This window comes from Carassius carassius, chromosome 28 (assembly GCF_963082965.1).
Source record: "Carassius carassius chromosome 28, fCarCar2.1, whole genome shotgun sequence".
In the NCBI taxonomy this organism is placed as follows: Eukaryota; Metazoa; Chordata; class Actinopteri; order Cypriniformes; family Cyprinidae; genus Carassius; species Carassius carassius.
In genome coordinates this window covers 11,953,827-11,971,978 of record NC_081782.1, presented here as the reverse complement: position 1 = coordinate 11,971,978, position 18,152 = coordinate 11,953,827, and the positions used below count along the sequence as shown (strand labels likewise).

General features: G+C 37.3%; 1 long non-coding RNA gene across 1 annotated transcript in view; it reads right to left on the bottom strand.

Annotated features, from left to right (window-relative positions):
• Positions 1 to 1,266: 1,266 nt before the first annotated feature.
• Positions 1,267 to 18,152, bottom strand: part of LOC132108416 (uncharacterized) — a 74,893-nt gene continuing 58,007 nt past the window's right edge. Inside the window, exons 5-6 of the long non-coding RNA XR_009424443.1 lie at positions 17,306 to 17,434; positions 1,267 to 2,619 (exon numbers count right to left, since the gene is read on the bottom strand). This is a non-coding gene — a long non-coding RNA (uncharacterized LOC132108416). The remainder of the gene's footprint in view (positions 2,620 to 17,305; positions 17,435 to 18,152) is intronic.

Sequence of the window (18,152 nt, the reverse complement as noted above, 5' to 3'; positions counted from 1 at the left end):
AAAAGAATGGCATCAAAACATCCTGCAAGAACGACTTCCAAAAATCCATGAGCAGTTTGGTGATGATCCGTGATGATCAATGTCACAAAGCAAGAGTGATAAAGTAGTGGCTTTAAAAAAAATTATTACAGTGGTATTACAGTATTACAGTGGAATTTTGGATCCCTGGCCAGAGAGCCTGTGGTCAGTTTACAAAAGGTGAAGGGACAAGCAGAAGCCCACAAATTGTGAATAACTCCAAGGACTAATAAGGCAAGAATGGATCACCATCAGTCAGTATTTAGTCCAGAAGCTAATATCCAGCATGCCAGAGTGAACTACAGAGGTTATGAAAAACAAGGGTCAACACTGTAAATACTGACTCATTATATATATATTTGTCAAAAAAGCCTTAACAACTTATGATATGCTTATAATTGTTTTTCAGTATAATAGAAACATGTGGAAAAATAATTTACAAATACCGAAGCAGCAAACTTTGCAATACACAAAATGTGTGTCACTGCCAAAACTTTTGGCCATTACTATACATACAATCGAGCTACAGATAGATCACATGTAGTGAATCTATCTACCTGTCCGTCCATCCATCCATTTGTATTTCTGTCTGTAAGACTCTTGTAGTTAAAATCTTTATTACTTCAGACTACTGTGCCCTCTAGATCAAACCGCTCCTGGAGTACTCCCTGCACTCCACTGCACATTTTGTATCTCTCCCTCATCTATCAAACCTAATTCAACTCATCAGCACATTATGGAGAGACCTAAAGTGCAAGACCTAAAGTGGGTATGCCAGATGTAGGGAGACATGCAAAATGTGCAGTGCTGGGGGTACTTCATGAAGAGGTTCGCGAACCACTGCTCTAGATGCTTCCATCCCAAAGAGGCACAAAATCACAGACTTTTACATTAACTGTTCCCTCCTGGTGCAATGACCTGTCCAACTCAATGAGTAGCTGAGTCTTTAGCTATCTTCAAGAAAAGGCTAAAAACACATCTCTTCCATATTTTTTTCACCCTCTAACTTTAGCACTCCTTTTTAAATTCTATTTTATCTATTTGTTTTTTTTCTTTAAAAAAAGACCTCTAACACTTACCTTTTATTCGTTCTCTAACTTATTGTTTTCTTAAAAAAGGCCTCTAATACTAGCTTTCTCTATTCTCTATTTTCTCTTTTTCTATTCTATCTACTTGCTTTCTTTTTATTATATATATATATATATATATATATATATATATATATATATATATATATATACACCTTGCTACGTGTACTGCATTAGGGTTACTGAGACTTGTCATAGCATTGCATATTAATGCTATTTGTTGCTATTGTCCTCATTTGTAAATTGCTTTGGATAAAAGCATCTGCTAAATGACTAAATATAAATGTACATTTACACATACCACACTTACTGTATCTACCCCAGATTCAATTCATTGCTGTACATTAAGGCCTTCAGTGCATTAAGTGCAGGGCAGTGTGTTTAAGTCTCTGATTCCACTGGCGTGTTTACTGGCTTTACATATTAACACTCCTGTTAAATCAGCAAGGGGTAGCCCTTGGTTAACAACCATTACAGAAGGGACATTCTCATCTGATGTGCCACATTTTGGTTTTAAGATGGTTAAAACATGACATAAATTACTGCCATGAAATGATGGCTGATCAAACCTGAATCTTGTTCTGCAAAAACAGACGCCACTTCCAAGTATTTCTCAAAAAAGCCATAAACATTTCACAAACACCTCTTTTACCCAAGCAATTGGACTGTACTTGTTGGTTAACTCTTTTTTGCTAATAAAACCCTCCACTTTTCACGTCTGCGACCCATATGAGTCGTTCATTTAAAAGTTTACTGTAGCAGGCTGCTCCCTTTGATGAATCGACCCAGATAATATGTTGCAATTACCAGGCCAGGACCAACCTGTGTGAATAAAACATGTCAAGTGTAAATCTAGCTCCGTGTTCTAGATGACACCCGGCCCTTGAGTCGCTCCGTGTGTAATTAGAACCAAATGCTGGGGTGTGTGAGTGGATGCATGAGTGTTTGCACTCACCCTCTCTTCTCCATCAGAGAGCCCCTCCAGGATGGAGTGAGAGCTCAGGGGCCGTTCATAAATCAGGACCGGCCTGGAAGGACCTGCGCAGGCAAGCATGAACTAAATGGATACGACTATGCCAAGTCTGCACTCTCTGGGATAGGCCATGTTCCAGTCCACTGAGATCATGAGATCAGACTTGATTGCGCTGACTTTTCGAAGTAGGCATAGCCTGGTGTCATTGATCCTCTCATTTGGAACCATCTGGAGATTAAATGGAAGCCTTTGTGACAACTTTCCATTCATCGTCCACCTTTTACTTAAAGACCCTGGGAACAAATTCGGACTTCCCCTTGACATCTCTCCATCTTCTTTGCTGTCTTGGTTCTCTTTCTGCTCGATTCTTTCTGGAGCCCTTTTCTGTTTCAGGCCCTCATCCCTTGTTGGACCTTGCCTCTCCTTCTCTCCCACATCTGGACAGACAGCTGGGGCTGGCCAGGTTTCAGCGCTGGGGGTGGGGGTGGCCGTTTGGAGCAGGAGGGTGGGGGAAAGCTATCCATTGCAAAGCCCAGGGCACTGTAAAAAAGGGGCTAGCTTAAAAAAAATAAAGGATTTCACACATACACACATTCAGTGTAAAACCAAAAGTGTGAGGAGTTAAAAAATAAAGTTAAACCAAATCTGTTCTGTTTCTCTCAGTCTATCTATCAAAGTGTCTCCCCACACACTATTAAAGTGCATTAGACATTGCAGAAAGAAAGAAAGAAAGAAAGGGAGAAAGAGTGAGTGAGAAACAAGGAAACCTGGAAGAGAGTTAGTGAGGATAATAATGTCAATTTCCTTTTGTTTGTTTGCAAATAGCCCAAAATACATTGTATGGGTCAAAATGATAAATTTTTCTTTAATGCCAAAGATCATTAGAATATTATGTAAAGATCATGTTCCATGAAGATATTTTGTACATTTCGTACTGTAAATATATCAAAACTTAATTTCTGATTAGTAATGTGCATAGCTAATAACTTAATTTGGACAACTTTAAGTATTTAGATTTTTTTGCACCCTCAGATTCCAGATGTTCAAATAGTTGTATCTTGGCCAAATATTTTCCTATCCTAACAAATCAATGGAAAGCTTATTTATTCAGCTTTCAGATGATGTATAAATCTCAATTTCAAAGAATTGACACTTAAGACTGGTTTTGTGGTCCATGGTCACATATGTAGCCTATGTATACTGTGCATAGGCTATATGTATATACAGTACAGACCAAAAGTTTGGACACACCTTCTCATTCAAAGAGTTTTCTTTATTTTCATGACTATGAAAATTGTAGAGTCACACTGAAGGCATCAAGGGCTATTTGAGCAAGAAGGAGAGTGATGGGGTGCCGCGCCAGATGACCTGGCCTCCACAGTCACCGGACCTGAACCCAATCGAGATGGTTTAGGGGTGAGCTGGACCGCAGACAGAAGGCAAAAGGGCCAACAAGTGCTAAGCATCTCTCGGGGAACTCCTTCAAGACTGTTGGAAGACCATTTCAGGTGACTACCTCTTGAAGCTCATCAAGAGAATGCCAAGAGTGTGCAAAGCAGTAATCAAAGCAAAAGGTGGCTACTTTGAAGAACCTGGAATATGACATATTTTCAGTTGTTTCACACTTTTTTGTTATGTATATAATTCCACATATAATTCCACATGTGTTAATTCATAGTTTTGATGCCTTCAGTGTGAATCTACAATTTTCATAGTCATGAAAATAAAGAAAACTCTTTGAATGAGAAGGTGTGTCCAAACTTTTGGTCTGTACTGTGTATATATATATATATATACAGTATATATATATATATATATATATATATATATATATACAGTATATATACAGTATATATATATATATATATATATATATATATATATATATATATATATATATCTGTGCATAGGCTATATATATATATATATATACACACACACACACACACACACACACACACACACACACACACACACACACTAGGGCTGTCAGATTAACTCCTTTACTTAATTAATTAATTACGAAAAATAACCCATTGCAGTTAACGAACTCCATAAATGCAGTTATGCCCTAAAACGCAAGATTTTGGGGTAAAAATGCCCCTGAATGAGTTTTTGTCTCATATTTATATCATATGATAAGTTTATATGCTGAAGATATGCTGTTTCTGTCCTGAATATCACAAGTTTAAATGTGAATTTATACAACAGTTCAGTAAATAAGAAGTGAATATTTTTATATTTTATAACAATATATATATTTTTTGCTTAGTTTTGCCCTAAAATATTGGGCCCTATCATACACCCGGTGCAGCGCAAGTGTGTTTGCTAGTTTCAGTCATTTTCATTTTCCCGTCCAGTGCCACATCGTTTAATTAGCACATGCATTTGCGCTCATTTTTGTGCCCATGGGCCTGCTGGTCTAAAAAAGAAGTGTGTTCAGGTGCATTGCTGGTGCACTGCTATTTTAAGGAGCTGAAAATAGACTGTGCCATAGACCAACTCAAACCTGGTCTAAAGTCTAAAGTCAATGGCACAATATTTTTTTGTTATTTAAAGAGCGTGTTGGTAGAAAATGCGCCTCTGGGTGGGTCTACAATGCGCGTTGACTTTGCTTATTACACACAGGGATGCACATCACACAAACATGCCAGATATTAAAAACAAAAGGATTACAAAATGATTACAGTGTAAAATAATATTATTGCGTAGGCTACATAAATATAAAAATGATGGATAGTCATTGCGTGTATTAGAATTAGGCTAGCTATTTGCAATTCAGCCTATTACTGCTTATAATGATGAATGAAATTGGCTAATTAATTGAACAATTGTGCCAATACACACACATATATAATAACTTACTCATCATGTGGAGCTTTGGTGGATTCCTGCTTGTCCCATAGATGATCTGCTTGTGCGCACGAGCAGATCGGTTTCTTTGCTTGAGAAGCGTTCAGCTTTTCCATCAACAAATTCCGCCATGTAAATATTGATCCGCCATGGTGCGAGTGCATCTCGCTCTTAAAGGGAATGGGAGTTGACACTCTGATTGGTTTATTGAATGTTACGCCCATTACTCATTTAGAGAATAGGGACAACCCATTCCAAAAATGGGTCCACGGACCGTTTTTCCGTCGTTAAAATAGCAAAAGTGGATTTGGACATTCCCTGAGTGCACCTGCGCCATGCGCTTTACACTTTGCGTTTAGATCATTAAAATAGGACCCATTACCTTTAAAGCAATATCAGAATTGTTTTGTGTCTCCAAACAGCACAGCGTTGTTTAGTTTCTGAATGAATCCACGCTTTGAACAAATTGTGTGAATCAGTGATTCAAAGGCCTATTCATAAAGAGAGCCATTTACATCATTCCTGAATGAATCAGCCATTCGAATGAATGACTCATAAAGACATTTATTATTTACTCAAACCTGAATGACTTAACATAAAAGAAAGTATTTTGGTAACAAAGCTGTTTTGGTTACCAATGACGTTTATTGTATGAACACAAAATACTCAGATGTTTTTCAAATTATCTTCTTTTATGTTCCATAGTTTATGCTAGACTGTTTTAGCCTAAATGTTTATGTGTAATAAATTTGATGTTGTATCAAATAAAATATTTCTAATGTTACAATTTTTAATAATTACTTTATACTTTCTCATTTAACACAAAAATAGCTTTAAATAATCTTTTGTGGCTATTTTCACAGTCAAATTTATTTTGCGATTAATTGTGATTATTGGATCAATTAATCGAAACATCATGTAATTAATTAGATTACAAATTTTAATCAACTGACAGCCCTAATAAATACACACACACAGAGTATTATTAAAAAATATATTTACATGTATATATTTATATTATACATAAATATATTTAATATATATTCATAGCATATTTTTCTTAAATATATACATGCATGCATTTGTATTTCTATATACATAATAAATTTACACATTACACACACGTATAATATGTAAACAAAAACTTTTATTTTGGAAGCGATTAATATTTGACAGTACTACTGTAAACCCATCTAGTTAAAAATTAGTTTCATGTTTTATATTCGCCTTATACAAATAAATGAATAAAAATTAAAACTGAATTTCAATTCTGCCTGTTGTTTTCTACATATATTCAAATACAGGAATTCAGTTCCAGTTTGAAAGTCATTCTCATTCAGTTCTGACTTGACCACAACCCTGATTTCCACATCTTAAATACATTAATCTATTTAACCCAAGCGTTTCTTAAGAGTCCAGCATGAGGAAGAAAAATACAAACGTGGAGTAGGTTGTAATAACATACTTCACAGTCTCACGGTCATTGTTTTACGTCCTGAGAGGTGAGCTTTATCACCCTTCTGTCTATATGTGTGCTGCATCAATGGTGCATGCCCTCTTCTTTACAGTGGAGCTGTTATTTTGATATAGATGTTTGCCTTGACGTCACAGCTGTGTGACCGACAGTTATGAGCGAGTCCAAGTCATTGTGTGAGAAAGTGCAGGATGTGTGCACTGGCTATAAGTTGCACCTCCCTGTTGTGCCAGGATGACGGTAAAGAGGTCTTTTGTTACAATTAGCACTCTGTGGTCCACTTGCTCCATTCTGACCAAAGGTCACGACCTCTGCCGGAGTTCACTCAGGGACAACCCGGTCAGACCTTGCCTTAGCCAGCAGACATGGAACAGGTGGGGATCCTGCATGAATATGGAAAAGATTTCCCTCACAGTTTTGCATTTTCCAACTCATTTTGTGGAAGGCAGAGATGGCTAGAGAATCCTGCACGGTGAGTTCACTGCACTTGGGAGGGAGATTGTAGAACAGGCCCAGGAAGTCAGAAAGGGAAGTAAGCCAAAGCGAGGGGTGTGTGAGAGAATGGCATACTAGCTTATTATTATACACTGTATGCTGCATACTATACTTAAAAATAGTAAGTGAGTAGCAGCATTAAGCCTAAAGTCATACTTTGGATTTAACACTTACAAGGTGTGTATACAATGTAAATGTCATCATCGTACAGATGCAACAAGATTTTTCTCAATGTGCATGCTCTGTACATTCACCTTGCCTTAAAGATATAGTTCACCCAAAAATTGTAATTCTGCCCTTAATTACTTGTTCCAAACCCATAAGACCTTCATTCATTTTCAGAACACAAATTACAATTTAAATTTAAAAACTTTTATTGACTCTCTATAGACAGAAACTATCTCTATTTCACAAAAAATAAATGAAAAACCTTTTTTTCAAAGATATCTTCTTTTTTTGAGTTAGTCTCTGCCACCAGTCACAAGAGCACTACTTACAAGATTAATCAGACCTAATACACATCTTTCAAAGCATATTACAGAAGGTCGTACTGTGATGTCAGTAATGCCTTTGAGCTTTATCATAGAGCAAGTTCTTAAAAAGCATTTATTATTTAAATAAATGATGGAAAAAGATTAAAATACATTTTCAAGTCTAATTATTTCCATTTCATTCCTCACACTGGAAATGGGAGTTCAAGTGCCATGCTTTATGGGATATATCATTCTGTTTAAGGTCTGCTTGATATCCTTAGTAGGTCATTCCCTGCAAACAAACATTCTGCATACTTTGCCCAGTATACAAACTACATAATGCACCAATAATAAGACTAGTATGCTAGCATGTTATTCCAAACATAGCATATGTTTCTGTGTAACTTGTGGAGAGTTAGAGTGGGTGTGTGTGTGTTTGTGTATAAAGGAGAGGCAGAGAGTGTGCTGTTCGCAGGGCTTGGGAAGGTGAACCCAGGCTTCTCTCGGTACAGGAAGCCCTTGATTAGTGCTAACGAGAATTGCAGGCCGTATTAATGCAACCACACACCTCTCCTTACCTCCTGCCATCTGCAGTACCACCAATCTCTGCCAGACACCAGAAGCCCACGCACACAGTCACACAGCACAGACCAGACACAACTTTTTACATTCACTCTACACATTCATATTGCACATTCCCACCGTTCATCCCGCAATAAAAAGGAACTAACGACAACATGCTCAGGTATGATGCAAACAATCAGGTGGACACAATCCAGAACAAAAGCTTTGGGGTAAAACTCACAAACCCCATTGCATTATGGACCATATGTGGTGTTGACCCCCATAGATGAGGTGCCGAACACCATTTGCATGGAGAATAGCCGGATGGGGATCAAAGTATGTGAGAAGATGGTGCAATGGAAAAGATGTAGATGGAGAAAAGGTCTGTGATGCACACACACACACACACACACACACACACAAACACACACACACACACACACACACACACACACACGTTATTAACTATTCCTGCAGATGGTAGAGTGGGGTGTTCTCACACACTGAGACATGGATACCCTCACATATTCTCCTCACACTCCCACCCACACATTAACATGTGTTTCACATTCAGTTTCAGGCCATGTAGCAATCTCCCACCTCTCTCTCTCCATCTCACACAGACACACACATGCACACCTACACACATGTATGCTAATAAAGGATGGGGTGTCAGCTCAGATGAGATGTTTTTGAACTGGATGACCACTACTTTAAAACACACGACTGGATGGGCACATATTGCAAAAATTGTAATGACAAAAACAGAGAAGTATATAAAACTAACCAATAATATAAATCTGAAAGGACTAATCAGGTGATATTGAGGTGAGTTGTCATAATCTTATAGGCTGTGTTTAACTAGTTTATTAGTTTCTTGTCACTCAAACCTTTTCATATTTATTTATTTATTTTTTGTCATTTTTACAATTGTCACTGTAATTGAAAGTACAGTGAATATTGGACTACACTGCACTAATATTTTAATGATTTTATTTCATGATATATATATATATATATATATATATACACACATATACAACTATTTATACTAATACTATTAATAAAACAATTTGTAATTTTCCAGTTATATCTAAAAATGCGAACACTGATTTTACAATTCTGATCAAGACCATAAGCTGATAATTATTTTCATGTTTTCATATTAAAAATGATAGATGACCAGTATTACAACGTGAATTTAGGCATCACAACCTTTTATGTAGAATTAAAAATTTTATATTTATTTTAAGGTTTCCTCACATTAACACTTTCAAAACTGATTACAAATTAATCTTCAAACACACCAATAATTTAATTATAGTTAAATGCAATCTTTCTATTATTACATTATCAGTGTTTTAAAGATTAACTTTAGTTTGATATATATATACTCAAATATAGATATATATACAGGTGCATCTCAATAAATTAGAATGTCATGGAAAAGTTTATATATTTCAGTAATTCAACTCAAATGGTTAAACTTGTGTATTAAATAAATTCAGTGCACACAGACTGAAGTAATTTAAGTCTATGGTTCTTTTAATTGTGATGATTTTGGCTCACATTTAAAAAAAAACCCACTAATTCACTATCTCAACAAATTAGAATATGGTGACATGCCAATCAGCTAATCAACTAAAAACACCTGCAAAGGTTTCCCGAGCCTTCAAAATGGTCTCTCAGTTTGGTTCAATAGGCTACACAGTCATGGGTAATACTGCTGATCTGATAGTTGTCCAGAAGACAATCATTGACACCCTTCACAAGGAGGGTAAGCATCAAACATTTATTGCCAAAGAAGCTGGCTGTTCACAGAGTGCTGTATCCAAGCATGTTAACAGAAAGTCGAGTGGAAGGAAAAAGTGTGGAAGAAAAAGATGCACAACCAACAGAGAGAACCACAGCCTTATGAGGATGGTCAAGCAAAATCGATTCAAGAATTTGAGTGAACTTCACAAGGAATGGACTGAGGCTGGGGTCAAGGTATCAAGAGCCACCACACACAGACTTGTCAATGAATTTACTGAATTACAGACAACGCCAGAGGCGTATTACCTGGGCAAAGGAGAAGAAGAACCGGACTGTTGCCCAGTGGTCCAAAGTGCATACTGATCACCTACATGCCACGCTGAACTGAGGCAGTAATAAAAGCAAAAGGATCCCTACCAAGTATTGAGTACATGTACATACTTTCCAGAAGGCCAACAATTCACTAAATTTTTTTTATTTTTTATTGGTCTTATGAAGTATTCTAATTTGTTGAATTGGTGGGTTTTTGTTAAATGTGAGCCAGAATCATCACAATTAAAAGAACCAAAGAATTAAACTACTTCAGTTTGTGTGCACTGAATTTATTTAATACATGAGTTTCACAAATTGAGTTGAATTATTGAAATAACTGAACTTTGCCATGACATTCTAATTTATTGAGATGCACCTGTATGTATATATGTATATATATTTGTGTGTATGTATAAATTCTAATATGAACTGAAAACTGATTAGGCACACATATTGTACGTCCCTAGCAATGTTTCTATGTATTATTTGATGACCCTCTAAACTTTTTAACCCTGAGGGTGTTTTAGGCCCCTGAAGAAATTTTGAAATGCCCTGACATTTGTGCTTTTTTCAGTTGCTTATAAACTAATAAATAGTTAAAGTCTAATGACACTGTAATCAGCACAAACTGGGCTACAATAATATGTGAGCAGCATGTATGTACATGATTGTGTTTCTGAGAAAGCAATGTTTACGCATGGTTAGTGAAAAACAAAAATTTTAATGAAACATTTTAATTTTATGTGCCATAAAACACATAAAAATGTCAACACGAAATCAAAATTGACCAAATTTACTTTCTTAATTCATGTTTCTGGTCATCAGCATCATTCTGAAGAATAGTAATGTAATACTTAGTAATACTTTCCTACCCCTGAAGTGACTCATCTTTTTTGACTGACAAGCCCTCTTTATTTTCCTCATATAAAGACTACTTCCACAATCCAGTCAATTCCGACTAATGAAATCAACTCCAACCATAGTTTTTCCCACATTGAATATCTTGTTTCACTTAATGTAATGGCATTACAGAGGTAAACTGGGTTGTGAAAGCTGTTTCATGTTGACTTTAGGGCCTCATGGCGGAACTGACTTCGTAACTGATGTAGCTATTTGGTTCTTGTCATGCTGTCTAACATCAACCATAATCTTCCTCCAAAAGTCTTCAAGCCTGCATCAGCTGACAATCTCCCCACATCTTGAACAGTTCTGTTATACATTTTTCTGTCACTGACAGACTCAATGTGCAAATGTGCTAATGTTATGGGAAATAGAGAGTGTAAACGTGTGTATATGTATCTATGTGTGGTCAGTGCAAACATGTGTCTGCTTGAGAATGAGGTCACATGTCTGAGTAAATGAGCATCTGTTTTCCAGTGCGTGCTGTACATAATGCATGACAGGCAGTGTGTGTGTGTGTGTGTGGGCAGTATGTGTAGACTGGGGGGCAGACATCGGTGTGTGTATGAGCCGCTGAGGGGGGCAGACTGAAAGAATAAGATGTAAGTAATCTGACAGGAGATGAGATGAGGAAACACATGGCATAGAGAGCATTATATCTCTAATTACATAAGAAGAGAAAGACGAGGTGGAGAGTGAGAGACAATAATAGAGGGGGTCTCATTCTGGTTTATCCAGATGGAAAGCTATGCGACCCAGACAGTGCTCTGATGTTACCCCTTGTTTTCCCGGCCTGCCAAATAACTCCTGCACTTCCTGTCCCCAGTGCAGTGATGTCACAGGACAGCTGGGGATGTCACGTCCACTCGTCCGGCCTCCCCAGCGCCCTCTCTCTCTCACTGTCTTTCTTCCATTCTTCAATCAGTTCAATTCCTCTGAGACAAGAGACTGTTACAGAAGCACGTACCACAAACACACACAAACATGCACACAAACTCTGGTTGAGCTGCATTCAGAATGGAATTTAGAATTCGACTGAATTACAATTACTGAATTTAAATTGAGCAGTGAAGTTACAAATAGGTCACATAACTAATTAGAAGTTGAATATAAAGAAAAGGAATTAGTCAATATAGATTTATTTTTATTTTTTAATTTTATTTTATAAAATGCCCATAAAAAATGCACAATATTTACATCACACCATACCACATAACATGATATTAATGAATGAAAAATTATTTCTAGATAGAAATGTAGACCTTTATTTAAGCTCCAATTCAAATTTCATTTCAATTTAATTAAAATCCAATTTGTGATATGAAAGGGCCTTTTTTTTATTTCACAAACACACACACACACACACACACGCAAGCACGCACGCATGCACACACACACACACACACACACACACACACACACACACACACACACACACACACACACACACACACACACACACACACACACACACACACACACACACACACACACACACACACACACACTTGCATAAACTACAACATATCTTATTTGCTGAGGTTTGAAGTACTTAAAAGTCAAATAAATTATCTAAATTATCTGATGTCATCAATGGGAGCATTTGTCTCATGTTCAGTTCATTCTGTTTATGGCAGCCTGATTAAACATCTGTGATGGGCTTGAGGACACAATAGCTTCAGTGTCTGTCCTTACTGTACATACTGTCTCAGTCACACATTATGAGGCTCATTTTAATGGCTTTCAAATGCTCCTTTAGTTCTAGCAGAGAGCTTGAGTCTGTCTCTCTCTGATTTTGATCAGAAATGGCATGTTTGCTTTGCTCATTAGAGCAGAATGACAGCGAACTCCTCATCGCTTAGACTGAGACATGACTACGAGCATTGGACTGAGATAGAGATTGGGCTGGTGCTGAGACATAAATGAGAATGGCAGAGAAAAATGAGACTAGCACTGAGACAGAGATGACACTGGTACAGAAAGATAAGGCTGAGACAGAAAGAAATGAGACTATCACTTAGATAGAGATGTGGCTGGCACTGAGACAAAATGAGACTAGCACTGAGCTAAAAATGAGACCAGCCCTGAGACAGAAACAAAACTGGACATGAGATGAAATGAGATTGCCACAGAAAAAAGGCAAAACAAAAAAAGAGTCTAGCACTGTTTAGAAAAAGAGACCAAATGAGACAAAAAATTTACTGGCATTACAGTTTTTTGCTTACACACAATTTCAAAACTTTGCACACAAATCCAAGAATTGCACACACAAACTGCAAACCGCTTCACATCTCTTGCAAAATGAAGCACTGCATTCAGAATATTCATACTGTAACACCTTTGCCATAAGATTATATTTTTGGATATATAAGCTCTTCTTTCATGAGCTCCTACATACATATCTATACAAAAAAAAAGTAATTGGCAGAGAGATTTTGAAAAATTCACAGTAAACACGAAAGCAAGATTCAAACCAAACTATTATTTTTTTTTGTTTTACTGTATCCATTTGTGGTTGTGGATACAGTATTACACTACAAAGGAACATAATTACATCAACCATGTGTAGTTGGAAAGAAACCAAACACAATTTTGAAAAAGGTGATTATTCCAAAGGCTGAGAATTAGTGTATGGTTTTGGAGATTTATTGTGTGGTTCTGGTGTTTGAGTATCAGGTTTCAGAAATGGTGTGACAAGTATAGATTTTGTGTGTAAGCAGTTGAAAAAAAAATGAGAAGGCCCCCCAAAAATGGGACTGGGACTGAGACAAAATGGGACTGTCAATCTGATAAGAGATGTGGCTGGCACTTAAACACTTAAAACATTTTTGCTGCAAAATGCTAAACACAAGCGGCAAAAGTTAAACACAACTAAAGCACGGTTGCCATCATTTACACACAACGATTCAAAATTGTTCACACTTGTTTCTAATGATGTGATCAAACCAACTGTACAAGATATGAGCCAGTTCTACCAGAAAGACTCGGAAGATAAAACGTACGAAGCATACATCTATTGACAACTCAGCAAGCATAATTATAAATTTCTTTGGCGGAAGGCCCCGTCCATGGTTCGTAATCCGAGGGTAGCGGACCTGCATTTCCTGCCTGAAGACGAAGGCAGGGGCGCAGCCGACCCCCCCTGGAAGGTTAGGACAGGACCATCCTGGTGGTGGTGGGGAGGGTGGAGGTTGTTATCACGTCGGCATCTGTGAACTCAAACATGTGTAAGTACGATCTTTTATACCAAAGTATAAAGACGTGATTGGATAATGAGGAAGGTAATTAGTGACAAAGTAATTGAGTCTTCCTGGCAGAACTTAGGCTAAAGCTTTCATTTCAGAGGGCACAGTTGATTGAATGATGATACGAACAAGAGATGGAAACAATCTGAGGAGAGGAGGAAGAGTACATGTAAGAACTGGGGGATGAGGAGGAAGAGTGTTATCAAGGCTGGATCTGTCAAGACCACAGTTTTTTTTTCTTTTTCTAGCAAAAAAGACAACATTACAAAGTCATCAGGCCTGACTCATGCACATTGACATGATGCTGAAACAGAATAAATCTCTCATTGACCCTGATTTTACAATTGCAAGTATTTGAGGGTACTGTAAAATGCTATACATTTAGAGTTTTATTAAATTTTTCTTGGCCATTTGCAGTTTGAAGGACTGCAGTATTTGTGCAGTATCCAAATGCTGAATATATTATAAACATTCAGTACTATTCAATATTCACCACAATACTATTCTTGCAGTTCATACTGTAGGACTATACAATATATTCACCTTACTCAGTTGCAATTACTATACTTTTTTATTTTTTACAGAATTACAAAATTGTTTACTCAATAATATATACTTATTTTTCTGTAATGTTCTGGATGCTGTGTTTTCAGTTTTTCTCTGTAGTGTCTAATGAATGCTTTGTAGTGTTTATTTTATTGAGTTACATGCGTATGATCTGAGAGCACTGTTTGATTTTGAGTGCAAGTGAAATGGTTTTGCAGTGATTGTTTGATTTTGATGGAAGAGTCAGAGGTTTCGTGAATTTAGTTTGAGAATTTGGATTTGTGTTTAAGGTTTTGAGAAAATGAGTGATGGTTTCAAGAAACATGTTTTAGCAATCCAGATAAACTGTAATACTAAATCAGACTGCTCCAGAAAAATGGGACTGGAACGGAGATAGAGCTGGCACTGGCACTGAGACAAAATGAGAACACAAGAGAGACTAAAATTAGACATATGAAACTGTCCCGGAGAAACGAGACAGAAACCCAGCTGGCACTGAGATACAGATGTGACTGAGACTGAGACAAAATGAGACTAGCTCCGGGCTGATAATGAGTCCAACACTAAGATGTTGGCAATGTCATGAAATGAGCCACAGAAAGATGGGACTGACACTCATGTTAACTTATGTTACCCCTTATGTTACCTCACTGTCACAGTCTTTAACGTTCAACTAAACCCTCACGTACTTCTCCAAATTCCATCACCGCATTCACTGACTTGCCAACTCTTTTATTTATAAACAAATCACTCTCATAAACCTGCAACCAGAGAGAGAGTAAAACCATGGACCGCACTCCTGTTCCTGTCCCGCCTTCCTCACCTCATAATTGTTCAACAGACTGTGACAAAATAACTAGGAGAGACTCATTAGAAACAGCGGTCCCCTGATCTGATGTGACTCTGATATGATTTCCAGCTCTATGCTCAACTCTCACACTCCCACAACCCCATTCATTCACCATCATCTCTTAGCCACACATAATTCACTACAAAAACCATTCATTCTCCAGCTGAAAGAATGAGAGAGGTGGGAGGAGAGAGAGCACTGAGGAGAAAAGGGGTGTGTTTGTCCATATGTGTGTGTGTGTATGTGTGCATTCAAAAGGGAAAGATGGAAAGAAAATGCAAAAGAGAAGGGTATGGGGTTGGTGCCCTCCACCTACAGTACACACTGTACATGCAGGACAGCAGGACCCCCCTTGCGAAAATTAATACTCTGATCTCCATATCCTCACTCTTCCCCTGCCCTGAACCCACCCTGTCCCCTGCTGGCCACTGTCCTTACCCAAACATACGCACAGCGACACTTTCTCTCTCTCTCACACACACGGTGTACAAACACATGCTGATGTAGGATTGGGTTTCACTAACTAGCCCACATCAACCCAGCCACACACACACACACACACACACACATACTTGCATTTGTGGCTTATAGGGACTCTTCACAGTTGTTATGGTTTTTATACTATACAAACTGTATTTTCTATCGCCCTACACCAACCTTACAACTAAACCTACCCCTTACAGAAAACAACTAATTTTTGAATTTCATAAAACATAGTTTTGTCTGTTTTTAAGCCTTTTGTTTTACAGGGACACAGGAAGTGTCCTCATAAGCCATGTTTACATTGGACTACCCATGTCATTATACAGATTTGTGTCCTCATAAACCATATATACCAGTACACACACACACACACACACACACACACACACACACACACACACACACACACACACACACACACACACACACACACAAAACACATACCACATATTTCTACTGTTTATTAAACCTCAATATAAAAATTAATAATCTAAGATAATGTTCATGATTAGAGGTCAGTAAGATTTTTTTAAATTAGCCTAATTAAACACTTTTATTCCGCAAGAATGCATTAAATTAGTCAAAAGTGACAGTAACAATATTTATAATGTTTTTCTCTTTTCTCTTTCTCTAAAATAAATTTTCATCATAACCTTTGTATAGGGAACAATTCTCAGTTCTCAAATCTCAATTCTCATTAGTTGCTTATTAGCATGCCTATCATTAACATATTGGGTGTTCATTAATAGATATTTAGCATGACCATATTCTATATACCTAATCCTACCCAATCACTAAACTTAACAGCTACCTTACTAACTATTAATAATTAGCAAATTAGGAGTTTACTGAGGTGAAAGTCACAGTGAATGCTTCGTTAATAGCAAGAATTGGACCTTAAAATAAAGTGTGACCCTTTATATCACCCAAAACTTTTTTCCTTGGTTAAAATCAATGCTTCTCCTAGTTTAAATAATCAGCTTAATCTAGAAATTTGTCACATTTTGGAAGCAAAACAGATTGTGAATGGCAATTTACATTGTCGACATCTAATACATTCTGTTTTTGAATACATATCTCTCTCCCTGCCTTCGGCCTAAAAATATTCTCTTTCTCTCACAAAAGCCAGCTAGGCTTCACAGGTGTAGCTGTTGTTGCATAAATATCTAAAAGGTATAGGAAATAAATAAAAGAGTAAAATAGAAGCACAATAAATAAAACTGCACAAAAGATGACAAGACAACTATTCGACTCCTTATTTTTCTTTCGCCTCTACCTGATTGTCTGCTTGTTTTCCCTTGTAACTCCCTGCTTCCGTTCCCAGGCTGAGAGGTGGGACTGCGGCCACAGAGCGCATACTTTCCAGTCCTGAAGGCCAGCAGCGGCTCCTCCTGTCCACACGGGCCTGCAAGAAACCTTGCGTTGATCACGGCTCAGCAGGCACATCTAACCTGGAGACATCTACACTCAAATGTATTTCGTACAATCGAACTTACAGTAGGTACAAAATACAGTCATCTATAGTTTTTATATACAGCGAATTACTATTGAGTAACTCAAATTACAACCCTTTCCATAACAGTAAACTTTTATATATATTCGTGTGTGTGTGTAATAAAGTATATTTTTCTTATATATATATATATATATATATATATATATATATATATATATACATACAGTACAGACCAAAAGTTTGGACACACCCTCTCATTCAAAGAGTTTTCTTTATTTTCATGACTATGAAAATTGTAGATTCACACTGAAGGCATCAAAACTATGAATTAACACATGTGGAATTATATATGGAATTATAAACATAACAAAAAAGTGTGAAACAACTGAAAATATGTCATATTCTAGGTTCTTCAAAGTAGCCACCTTTTGCTTTGATTACTGCTTTGCACACTCTTGGCATTCTCTTGATGAGCTTTAAGAGGTAGTCACCTGAAATGGTCTTCCAACAGTCTTGAAGGAGTTCCCCGAGAGATGCTTAGCACTTGTTGCCCCTTTTGCCTTCACTTGGGTTCAGGTCCGGTGACTGTTGAGGCCAGGTCATCTGGCGCAGCACCCCATCACTCTCCTTCTTGGTCAAATAGCCCTTGATGCCTTCAGTGTGACTC